The sequence below is a fragment of the Euprymna scolopes genome, chromosome 7 (assembly GCF_053919585.1).
Source record: "Euprymna scolopes isolate OS-2025 chromosome 7, ASM5391958v1, whole genome shotgun sequence".
Taxonomy (NCBI): Eukaryota; Metazoa; Mollusca; class Cephalopoda; order Sepiida; family Sepiolidae; genus Euprymna; species Euprymna scolopes.
Genome location: NC_136488.1, coordinates 14,215,320 through 14,228,550, shown reverse-complemented (window position 1 = coordinate 14,228,550; position 13,231 = coordinate 14,215,320). Strand labels below are relative to the sequence as shown.

The 13,231-nt window shown below is 30.6% G+C and overlaps 1 protein-coding gene across 8 annotated transcripts in view; it reads left to right on the top strand.

Moving 5' to 3' along the window:
- LOC145279610 (uncharacterized) overlaps positions 1 to 13,231 on the top strand; it is a 226,061-nt gene that overhangs the window by 73,056 nt on the left and 139,774 nt on the right. For 2 of the 8 annotated variants that reach the window (XM_080130803.1, XM_080130798.1), the window contains exon 1: positions 9,445 to 9,509. The exons of the other annotated variants lie outside the window; for them this stretch is intronic. The gene's annotated coding sequence lies outside the window, so the exon portion shown is untranslated. Of the gene's footprint in view, positions 1 to 9,444; positions 9,510 to 13,231 lie in introns of those variants that run through there. 8 annotated transcript variants of the gene reach the window in all.

The window sequence follows — 13,231 nt, the reverse complement described above, 5'->3', positions numbered from 1 at the left end:
AATCACTTGGCCACTATCATGTTCCAACTCTGGAAGTTGGAACAATAGCAAAGGATGACTGATAGTTGGTTATATCATCTACATCATCATGCAACTGCTCACAGAAGGAGCAAATTGAACATCATTAACATGTTTTTCTTGTGTTTAATAACTGCTTTGTTTTTTCTTTTTCTAACAATTTCATGCATATTTATAAATTGATTTGTTTTAAATTTCTTATTTTTGTTTACTTGTGTGAGGTTTTCCATTCTAAAGCCAAAGGATTTCTACTCTGCATGTATTACCTTCAATCTTTATCCATGTTGTGTGCTATCATCAGAATATATTGCTCTTTTCTTCCAGTATAATTTCTACCATCAACTTGTGTTTATTTCGTAGATTTCTTTTTAATACCTCCATTTTATATTTTTCTATTTAATGTAGAAAGTAATTCAAATAATTGATAGATCGACATGTCCTTTTGTTTAACTAATTTTTACTTATGTCATTTTTAATTTTTCAAGGTTTGTACAATATTAAAAAAATATATTGTGATGCCTAAAAGTTAAAGTAACATTTTTATAAATATTCTCTTCCACTATAAAATAACTAAATGCACAAGTAGTTTGATCGTAGTCAAGGCTGACCTGAACCTTCCCTTTTCATTAATTATTAGAGTGAGATGTAAGGGAGGGTGCCATTCCTTTCCCAGAATTACTTTTCTTACACTTGATCTTTGCCTCATAATGTTGAAGTATCAAGTATGATTTCTTGATATGACCAGCTAGAATTGAACCCTCGTCTCTTGACCCATTACCAAACACTTTACCTATGATCACTTTATTCAACATGAACGAGTTGATTAAAAATAAAGATGATATAATTGGATGATGCAATCGGAAAATCTCAACAAAATGTGTATCAATAAAGTCTAGACGATCTTATAAATGACTTCCCTGATGCAATCATGCCTGAAATGTATATATTTGTTGATGATATGCTCTATTCTTGACAGATGGGAAAATCGAATGCCTGCACATCCAAGGCAATGGCTGAATCCTTAGAAAATTACCTTCAGTCTGTATGAATAGTCACTTTCAAAGCTATCAAAATAGTAGTCCTTATACATTTCAGTGACATAGTCTTATTGAGATGAGAAAAAATTAAAAAAATAAAAGTTTATTTACAGAAAAAAAAGATTTTTTATTTTGAGAGAAAAATTATGTATTTGTAAATATAACAGATTTGGTTCATATGAATTTTGGCAAATAACAAACAAAATCTTGAACAGATGTGAGCCCCCTATCTCTACCGTCGCCCCCTATCTCTACCGTCATCATGGAACAGGTGGTTTTTGTCAGTATCTGACAAAGCCAAGAACTTTGCATCAAACTCAACCCTATGCGATCAGGGCCACTTACCTTTCAAATTTTCTCTTAAGACCGAAAATAATCTGAGTGACATCCACATCTGTTTGTGATGTTGCTACACTCATTAAGAACCTTGATGTTAGCAAAGCAACTGGTCTTGATAATATTCCAGTCATAGTACTCAAAAATCTGCATCTGAAACTAGCACCCACTTGCAAAGCTGTTCAATTGATGTATAAAGGAGAAATGCTTCCCAACACCTTAGAAAACCTCGTTAGTCTACCCAGTATTTAAAATACTGAAGATCGGTCTTTTGCATCTCAGTACAGACCAATTAGTCTTCTATGTGTCATGAGCAAGTTGTTCGAATCCGTGATAGAGAAAATGTCAACCCCCTCAGCCAGTAGAACCTACTCAGTGACAAGCAATATGGTTTTCATTTTGAGGGATCGACCACAATTAGTCTTCTATGAGTTGCTTAAATACGTGTTAAATAGATAAATTTTAAACAATCTCAACAAAAACATTATACTCAGTGACAAGCAATATTGTTTCCGTTTTGCAAGATCTACAGCTGATGTAATGATTGTAATTTCACAAAGGATTAGTGAATCTACCGATTGGGGTTCCCTCTCTATGGCAACACTTCAAAGGCCAATTGATATGACATATCAAAGGCATTTGATAGCGTTTGGCATAACTGTCTACTTCACAAGATTTCCAACTAAGGAATATCTGGAAATGTCTTCTCAGCCATCAATTTTTTTCTCTCTGATAGGTTTATATACACGTTGTCATCGATGAACAGAGGTCTGAAGCTCAAACTATTTACAATGCCGTGCCTTAAGGATCCATCTTGGACCCAATTCTTTTTCTTATATTCTTGAATGATTTCCCAAATAACATTCAATATTAGATGAAGAAAATGTTATTCATTGATACAGTATCATCCTTGTTATGAACTCTACTTGCATGGCTACCAAGCCTGTCTTGATTCAGTAGACCATTTTATGGTTTGACTCAAGTTTAATAAAAAGGAATGCAATAACAATATTACAAATCACAGTAAAGATAGTTATATACGATATTCATTTTACTGTATATATATTTGTAAAACTCGAGTAAGCAAGCTAAATAACACATAATATCTACATAAACAAGTCTGAAAGGAAACCTACTCTTTATTCATATTCTTTTTCAATCTTTTCTAATAATACATTACCCTCTTTAAAAGTTAGGGTTTTTTTGCAATCATTGTTGAATGCTGTCAACGTCGATAGTCACCTAACCTCTTAACCCATTCATTCTTCCATACGTCTTTGCTGTCCATGTACTCATTACAACATCAATTCATGCTGTTCTCTGCGGCCAACATCTCCAATCTAGAGATTTACCTGCTGACATGTTCTTTTCAATCTCCTCCCAAATAGCTATTGTTTGGCCAAACATTTTTGTCAGATGGCCAATGGAGAAAGATCTACTTTCTAGGTAATTATGTCAACTAGCAAATACTTTTGTTTGCCACAAGTGGCTATCTACCTTTTATTCTTTTCAATTATTTTTTAAAACCTTTTTTTTCAATAACCCCATTTTTTGTTGTTTTTTATTCATTTATGATGGGGATTACATCCACAATTATCTCCTTTGTTTTTTTTTGTTTTTTTTTGTTTTTTAATGGAAAAACAAACTTTCACCCACATATTTATTTAGATCTAATTCTGCCTTAATTCCTTTCAGTTTGAATTCTACTTATATGTCCATTAAAATTTTGATCAACAGTATTTATTAGGGCAAATGAGCAAATAGTTATCTTTCTTTCTTTTTTCTCTTTCTCTCATTTTGTATCTGTCTCTCTCTTTCTCCGTCTCTCTCTCTTTGTCTCTATCTCTTTTTCTCTCCCCTTCTCTTTCCTCTCTTTCTTTATCTCTCGCTCTTTTTCTCTGCCTCTCTCTTTTCCTGCCTCTTTCTTTTCCTCTCTCCTTCCAATTAACATGCCGCCCCATGGGTCTAAGTATAAATTACATTCGTTGGTGATTCCTCGTGTTCAGAACTTTGAGAAGTGCTGAATCATCCCTGTATTACCATCACTGGCAGCTTCTTATTTATATGTTAAATAGAATTAATCATTTGCAAACTCTTTGCTTACAAAACCTGCATCTACAAAAATAATTGACACACACGCACAAATATATAAATACAAGTTAATATAACTGAAAAGTACTCTATGAAACAAATTACATTGAAATCTACTCCATCGATAAATATTTAAAGATATTAATAACTTGAGGCATAAAATCTCTTCCCAAAATAATTGGATTCAGCCTAGATACCTCCTTCTAAAAACGTTTGATACACTCTGAAACAAAACCAAGTTAAGTGAAATGCAACATCTCTCCATGTATTACCTGGTCCAGCTAAGAAGATTAGTTTCTTTGTTTTCTGACATTTTAATTCGTTCTGTTATCCAATATGACAACACATGATTTATTATAAATGATGCATTGATGTTGCACACCTGTCTGATTGGTTGAATGGATACTAATCTGGATTATGGAATCGGTTATGTTAAAATCAAATCCTATCTGATCTATTGTCCTAAATTATGAACTATTATTATTGGAAATGGTATGAACCCAATAGTCCCCTTTCCAGGCTATGAGTAAAGTAGCAACTTGTGTTCTATGTACCGTTTATATTAGCTGCATCACTTGGTGATCGAACCCTTTACTTGCTCTTCATTATTATAAGTTATGATTTACTCATGCCAGTTATTTTCTGTTTAAATTAATGTAATCTGTTAATGACTTTCTGTAGATTTTAAAATATTAATGATGCATAACTCTATTGTTTATTTATTTGTATGAATCACATTTTTTCAGGATTGTTGCTCTGTGGGATCAAGTGTACAAGAAAGTAATCTAATGAGTTGGTTTCATTACTTGGATTCTGCTGTACTAGAGCCGACTCGCTGATTTCCTTTGCACAATGAGATGTTTACAGTAAAGCAAGGGTTGCACAATGACCAACAGCACTTCTTCTGACCTGAAATTGCTGATATCCAGTAATTAGACGAAATCCAAAATGTCTAAAAGAAATTCTAGGACTTTTGTTATTTTTAGATTTTTTTCCCCTTTTCTTTGAGTAATAATCCTCTTAGACGAAATCTGAAAAACTTGGTATTTCATGGAAAATTAAGGTGAGCAAGGATAAATTCATGCTATTTCCAAATGTATTAAACAAAGTGAGCTTGCAATTACTTTCAAGCTTGTGCTTGCTGTTATCCCAAAATATCGCAGAATTGACGAAGGTTAAATTTTTATAATTAGTTCCAACAAAAAGATGCCATTGATTTATATTTTTTAAATAAATCTTTACGGTCAGCATCTCTTTTCACTTTCCACAAGTTATTTTGAAGTTTAAATAGTTTTCTTTGCCGAATTTAAGTTTCACGGCAAATTGAATTAAAAACATTGATTTTTTTTTTTTTTGCGTCTACATTGCTTTCATCTCTAAAAATACTTTCAACACTTTTATCGCCAGCAGAAGAAATATTTATCCATAAAATAAACTGTGTCTCATAGAAAACTAGACATTTTGAATACATCGTTATAACTTCCCTTAAAATATTTATTTATAAAAATCCGATCTTTTGTTGTATTTATTATTCTCAGCAACTACAGCACTTCTGAAGACAAACCCAGTCTAATATTAAACCAGCAGTTACACATACTCTTAATGCTTTATTATAAACTTTTTTCACTCGTTTCTTTTCAAACTGGTTTTCTCTTTGTTCTTTATTATGGACCTAGTAATTCACTCCCGTTTATCTATCTGTTCGTTTGTTTGCACTTTTCTCAACCTTGGACTTTTTTTCAAATTTTGCACAAACATTAGTCGTGGTGAAATTAAATTTTTTCCCAAATGGATTTTCCGGGATAACTCTGGTTGCCTCCCTCAAATCGTTCATCCATTCGCACTTTTCTCAATAACCATGCCTTAGATATTTTGGGAATTTCGCACAAACATTGGTCATGGTGAAAGTAAATTTTTCACTTGTAGAGGGGGACCCTGCATACTTGGCTTGTTCCTTGTTTAATGAGTTTATGAATGACTTTCGGCATCATTAAAAATATTTTATATGCTATGCTCATAACCCTATTGTCATGGCAGGTTTAGTATTATAACATTTTAGCGTAGTGTTCAGAGGAGATATAGAAAAATTGAAGGTCATTTGTAAGTTAATGGTAATAATTTCTGCTTTTGTAATTATGTTGAGCAATAAGTTTCTTTGATAGGAAAGAGGGTGAAGCACTTACCTCCCATTTTGTATCCCAAGACCATTATGTACTTTGTTCAACTTTGTATACTTAATTTAGAAAATAACTTTATTTAATTACATCATTGAACTCTTTCTGATGTGGGTAGATAAAAAATAACCATCTAACAATGTTACTCCTCATTCATAGATTTCAGTGCATATTTAAAGGCATGCACTGGGCAGTGTAACAACAATTTTTTGTTCATTATTTTTTCATGGAATGTGCACATCTGAGTGTAATAATGGGAATAAACTATTACCAATTTAATAGTTTGATGGAACTATTTTGTCATCTTCTTTTTATTATTCTTCTTCTTCTGAATAATAATAATAATAATAATAATAATAATAATAATTCTGAAAAACTTTGAAAAAAGAATGGGAGAAATTGGAATCAGAGGAATGGCTGCAAAGCTACAACGAATAACGATAATGAAAACGGCTACAATATTAAGGAAAAACCTTTGAATGCAGAGATTAATACACATGAACCACATGTGTGAGCCAGACAAACTACTGCAGAAGCAAAACAGGGAACAAAGAACACTGAAGCTGCATATCAACAAGTTCTACATCCCCATTACCCATACCCTCCTTGCCTCATCACCGCCCCTCCTCCAAAAAGTGTGATAAAATAGCTGAGAAGGGTCAAGGAGGATGGAAAGATCGAGGAGAGAGCGTTGACCACACCTCTGCTGGACAAGCGCAAAGATATCTGGGACCTTGGGGAGATTTAGTGCTACTCAAATTCCAGTGTAGACCAATGGCCGCTTCCAGCGAGAAATCAGCTGTTGCAATAACGCAAATTTATTTGCAAATGTTATCGAAGGAGGTGAAGAGTGCTGGACGTCTTGGGAGACTTGTTGTCACTTAGCTTGCAAGAAACATCACAGGTTTTCAATAGAAGACCTTTGATGACCTGTGTGAAAGCTCCTTGTGAGCGAATAATAATAATAATAATAATAATAATAATAATAATAATGTGTTTTCTTTTCATATGTTGGCATGTATTGGATGGTTTTTAGAAATGAACTTTCAAACTAACCGATCTCTGTTTCTGAATTTTTTAGATTGATTATTTGTATCATTTAGATTCTTTGGATTACTGTTCTCAATTTGAAATTACTTACTTCTGCCCAGTTATAGTTGACAGAATAAGAGCATGCTACCCCCATGGATTAAATAAAGGGTTCCACTCGAAATTGCATACAAATTTCCAAATTTGACAAGGTACACCTGAAAAAGGTGTATTACATTGACTTAAGCATGAAACTAACTCTCAAGATGAGAGCGGTAATCTGAAAAATCCAAATAAAACGAATAACCTATCTCTGCCCAGGACTTTATTTATTCCTCTTTTTTTTCTTTTTTTTTTTCCAAATCCATCTGTATTTTTTCCTCTCCTTCCTTGTCCTTCCTCTGTCAGCTCAACTATTCTACATCTACTAAACCCAAAATTCTTAGTCATTCTTTTAAGGTCGCCATACTACCGAAGGAAAACAATTTTAGTTATGCTCTCCTATGTTAAATAATATTGGTTCATATTGGTAAAAAGAAAAATGATAAAATAAAAACTCTAATCTTGAACGTTTTTTTATACTCATAACATTTCAACACATTTGCAACTATTAACGTCACTAACATATTTTGAGTACCTTCAGTATTTTTTACGTTTTTAACTTCAATTTTTTTTTTTAATCAGTAAATGAACGTAAGCGTTAATGTCATAGAACAAAAGAAATAGATTAAAACTTTAGAGAAAAAACAAAAATTCATAGTGAATTAGTTTTGAATTTTAATTTAATTTAAATAAAGAAATTTAATTCGAATAAAGAAATTTAATTCGAATAAAGAATGAGGAAGGAAATGAAGGTGAATTTGATTAGATCTTATAAGAATGTAAAAATTTATTTTGGTGGGTGGAATTTGAACAGATTTAGACAGAGACACAATTTTTTTTTCGTACCTTTGTTTCCTTTTGTTGTGGGTGGATCGGAAAAGCTTGTTCGACTGTGTTTTTGTGAAAAGCTATTGATTTCTTATTTAACTACTTGCTATATACAAAAAGTTTATTATTCTCAAATGTTGAGCTGTCAACCGATCTTTACAACTAAAGTGTAGTTCTTAACACACACACACACACACACACACACATATATACATAAAAAGATTAGTGAGAGAATGCGTGTAAGTTATCACCCATTGAAAAATTGAAAGCCAAATTCTTGAATGGAGTTAATTTTCTACATTGTCATTCATTTTACTATTGTTTTACTGGCTTTTCACCTGATTTCTACCCACTTTGATACACTGCCTACAAAGGATAATTACTACAGTCTTGAATGTGAAACTGCTATTTGACCCAAGGCATTTTTTCTTTCTTTTTTACGTTTTATTTCGTTTTTTTTTTTTTCGTTTTTTCTTTCTTTTTTTTTCCCCTTTTTTTTTTTTTTTAAATCTTTGTGAATGCTTTTACCCAAAAATATTTTACAGTCATATTACTTTTTCATTGTAAAAACTAATCTTGTAGTTATATAAAATAATGTGTGTGTGTGTGTGTGTGTGTGTGTGTGTGGATGTATATATCCTAATTCTCCTCTTTAAAAATTATCCATTTCTGTTAAAGTATATTTACATTGCTTTTTACTCCTTCAGTATTTTCTCTCACAAATTATAAACTCTACTTTGAGTGTATGTATTGACTTGAAAAATTAGTTAAAAAAACAAAAACAAAAGACTTATTAAAATTATAAAAAATATAATATAAATTGTTTACATACACATAAAAAAAACATGATTGATAATAATTTATATTTTGTTTTTATAATTTAATAAAATGTTTTAATAACTTTTTTTAATGAATTTAAAAATAGGTTCAGTTTTTTTCTTTTTCTTGCCTTAAAGTCACATTCATTTATTGAAGTGAAAACTGATTCCTTTGCAGAAAGACATACTCCTCTGGTGAATCCTTGGGATCACGATGATCTCATCTGTGATTAAACTGGGATTGATTTTCACTCCATATTGACATCGTTTATTCCTGGTTATTTCTTTATAATTGATGGTTATTTCTTTGCAATTGATGGTTATTTCTTTGCAATTGATGGTTATTTATTTGAAATTGATGGTTATTTATTTGAAATTGATGGTTATTTATTTGAAATTGATGGTTATTTATTTTCAATTGATTACTATTATCTTGCAATTGATGGTTATTATTTTGCAATTGACTTGCTTAACCATCAGACAAGATATAAAAAATACTAAGAAAGCTTTGAAGACAACTTTATTATCTTCGACGCACACTCATGCACGTCTTCCAAAAGTGACTTTTCTATCATGATATCATCTAAAAAGGCAAATTTTCTCAAAATCTTCTCCATCAAAAACCACATCTTTTACAATTATTACTTTTTGAGAAAAAAACACTCATATTCTTATCTGTTTGTCCGTTTTCCTATGTGAATCATTTTAAACAGGGTCGCAAGATGCAAAACATCAGCTTTATTTATTGTAAATCCCTTAAATGACATTAATTTAAAGTAATCATATAAACTAATCTTTTCGTTTTGCATAACCTTTATTTTCTAATAAATTTCCAACATTTTTCTCTAACTTTGAATTAGTCCATAGTTTATATTAATATTTGATTTGTATGTTTTGTTTGTAATAAACCAATTTAATTTAAATACTAACTTGTTTTTGGATTGACAGGTTCACTTTTGTTTTGTTTTTTTCTGTTTTTAATTATATTTTTTGTTTTTAATTTTAGGTAAGTATCAAATGCTGGGAGTTAACGCTGAAAAAATCTGTTTGTGTTGGAACATAAACATGTTAAACAGGTATTTTTTGTTGATTATTTAATTTTTAAAGTTTTTGAATTTGTTTTTTGTTTTTTTTACATAATCTAGTAAATTTATAATTCGTACAATTTAAATATATATTAACATTTTTAGGATAAATTTTCTAGAAAAATCCCAACAATCATTGAAAAAAAAATGTTTTAAACATCCTTGTAATATATAGATTTTTTTTTTCCTAAAATATTTTGCGTTAACACATTCTATTTTATAAAAGCCAAAGCATGTATTTATATCTGCTTTTACTTTATAAAATAATTTTCTATTTTCGTTTCGTCAGACCCACCTGTTAATTCACATACCTCAATGCATGACTGCATATTTGGTCTCCTTTTCTGTAACTTGCGATCTTCAAGCTATAAAAGCAAATATCACTTGGCTGTATATGTGTGCACAGAATAGTGAACATTTAAAACATAATGAAATTTATTAGATGAAAGAAAAATCCTTTTCATATTTGAAAAATTTTACAATTTATTTTTGTGTCACAGGAAAAGTAAAAAAAAAATCCTATGTAGAATTTCTACTTTTCATGTCACTGAAATGCGTATGTTTTAAGAAATTCAAAATAACTTGCATCATATTTATGAAATCCTGTTAGAAATTTTTTTTATTTACACTGGAAAAGTTATTTCAGATTTTATTAACTATTTGAATGTCCAAAGAGCTACCTGCCATTTTGAAAAAATTGTTAAGAAACAACAGGAAAAAAAACTCAACAAAGATTCATACTTATTAGATTTACAAATTCCCATTAATTGCTTAAAGATGATTTTTTAATGAAAATAAAACTACTTAATCAATTTACATCATTTTTGGAATATATTTTCATTTTGTCACAAGTACAGATTTTTTGTTATCTATATACATAAAAGGCAAAAGTGGTGCATGCGTTTGTGTATGTCCAGCAAATGTTTCTTTTCCAGGGGGTTCTCGAGAGGGTTACTATTTTTTTACAACTTTTTATATGCTCCCTAGATCATAATATCTATGATTTGCGAAGGAACGTCGTGTCTACATTTATTTTGATCGACTTTTATAAAATTCACACTATTCCATCCTCTAGCGTGTTTGTTGGTCTTTTTCGTATAAATAAAGCGAAACTCACTGATGCAAAGGCGTCAGCGGCCTTTTGTGCTGGAACGTCTTGAAAACAATTAGCTTGGATAAATGTTGGGAAAACCCTTCATATCAGACAATTGCTATTCATTTGAGAGTTCTCCCTTTTCCAGGGGAGCTTGGTTTCCTCAACATCGTGGGGAAACAAATAAATGAAACAGTGAAAGCTGAACTGGCCTTCAGCCAATGTTCATTTCTGCACCTGCTAGTAAGTCAACTTTTTGATTGACATTGCTAAATTTGAACGCTTTTCACTTCCTATGACCTTGTAGTGTAGCGGTAAAAGTTCACGTTTTCTTTCACTTTCTTTTATGCCTTTTGGGTTCGTCATGGGTTTGAGCCTCCCTCCCTACTAACACTTTTCTTTTACACCTCCAAACACCTGGGCAATGCCGGGTACCCCCACTAGTTTAAAATAGAGGAAATTCTGGGCAAGAAAGAACCCTTTTATGTAATCCAAAGTTGAAAAAATGTCTGCAAATATCGTATTGATATAAAATTGCAGGATTTTATTGGTCATTTTGTGGCATCTTGTACAAAGTTTCGTACACAGTAAACATGTTCAGCATACAAAAAGGTTGCTTCAGTAACTCATAGCTTTGTGATACTATCACCTCTTCCATTGGTTGGCATACAAAATGTATCAACGTTTCATGCAATTTCATTTTTATGACTTTTATTGAGATCACTACTGATCAATTTCTTTGAGATTTGGTCAAGCATTAATCTTAAAATATCAAGGGATTAATATTTATTACACTACTAGCTGTACCCGGCCACATGTTGCTGTGGCTCAGTTTGTTAAAATGGAACACATTCCTCAAAAAAATTGCATTTTGTTCGTTTATTTACTTTTATTATTTTTTGCAATTTTTTTTTATCAATAAAAGTTGGGTTTTTTTGGGGTTTTTTACCATAAATCGTTAGGTGAAAGTTTTTTTGTTTTTTTTTTCAGGAAAACTTGCACTTTTTTTTTTTTTTTAAGAAATTTGGCAGTAAACGTTTCTTTTTGAAAACGGAATTTTTATTATAAAAAGAACAGATGAATGCTTTTTATGAACATTGTAAATAGGTGAAAGTAGAGAAAAGTTAGAATTTTTTTTTTTTCAAGAGACTGTACAAATTATTTTTTTCAACAGATGTTAAGAAAAACAGAAAACATACTTCCATCATTAATTATGCAAAAAAATAAAGTGAAAACTTCCTGTTAATAATGTTTTCTAAAAAATAAATACAGTAAACTTCGCTGAAGTATTAGCATATGCTGCATCTTAAAAAGTTGGTTCATGCTGACAATTAAATAAAATAAACGTCTAAAAATTAGTAAAAATAAGTAAAATCATGAATGACGGCTCGGGGGGAGGGGCAAGTAAGTAGGAACAACACAATCATTTGTGTAAAATAATTAATATTCGAGAATATGTAAACAATAACAAAAATACCTGATACCAAATGCAGTAAAATTCAAGTATCTTTTATACGTGCTGAAACAGTGTTTAAGTTATTTTTATTTCATTTCTTTTATTAAAAGTTGTCTTTCCAACAATTAACTGGTTGCATGTCGTTTAACCATTGGGGACTTCACTCTTGGAAAATTGTATAAAAAATCTATGACTATCACTAACTCTAACTTTGGGAGTGCAACTCGAACTTAGGGTTAGTGGTAGAGAAGTCATTTGTTAGGTGTGTCAGAAATTTCGTGAAAAATATTGAATAATTCCACCCCGTTTTCCAACCCTAACTCCTCGAAAAATGTAATTCAAGCCCTAATTTTTTTTTCAGTTAAAGGAGCAAGGACCAAGGTTTCATTTAAAAAAACAAAAAAAAAACGTATTTAAAAAAAACAAAAAAAAAAGGTTTTAAACTTCGGACTTTACAGGTAAATTTCTAAAAAACACTACTTTTTTTTGTTTTAAATTTGAATATATGATTTATTGATCTTTTATCTTCAATTTGTGATATATAAAACTTTGGTGAGTAAATTAATTATTTACTTTTTAATAGACACTTGAAAATGGGGGGGGGGCGTGAATTTAAAAAAAAAACGTTTGTCTAAAATATTATATTCAGTTTACTGGAAAGAGCATAAAATTTCACATTGACCCTGAAAATATCGTAAAAATTGAATCAATAGAAAAATTTTGATAGATTTTTAAAGTTTAAAAATTGAAAATACTGAACTCGTAAAATTCAATTAATTTCATTAGTTTTTTAAAAAATAAAAATTAATATTTCTATTACTGTTTATACAACTTTAATAGTTTTTGGAAGTATAATCCATAAAGAAAATGAACAACCCACTTTTAAAAGAGAAAGTACGAGTTTTTTATATTTTATTCGCAGTTTCGTGTTAAGGGTGTCAAAAATTCATATAAAAATTCTGATACGCCTAGTCGTTTGTTTACAACTTTTGAGAAATTAAGCCTCCTTACTCCTTAAGCGATAAGCGGACATTTGTTTATTTTTTTTTTATTCAGTGTGTAAAATCCACTTTGAACAACGTATTTGGAAATTAGAAAAATAAAAAAAAATTAAAAAAACTTTGTTTTAGCATGTTAAAAGTATTTAGGTTGGTAGATAATTAA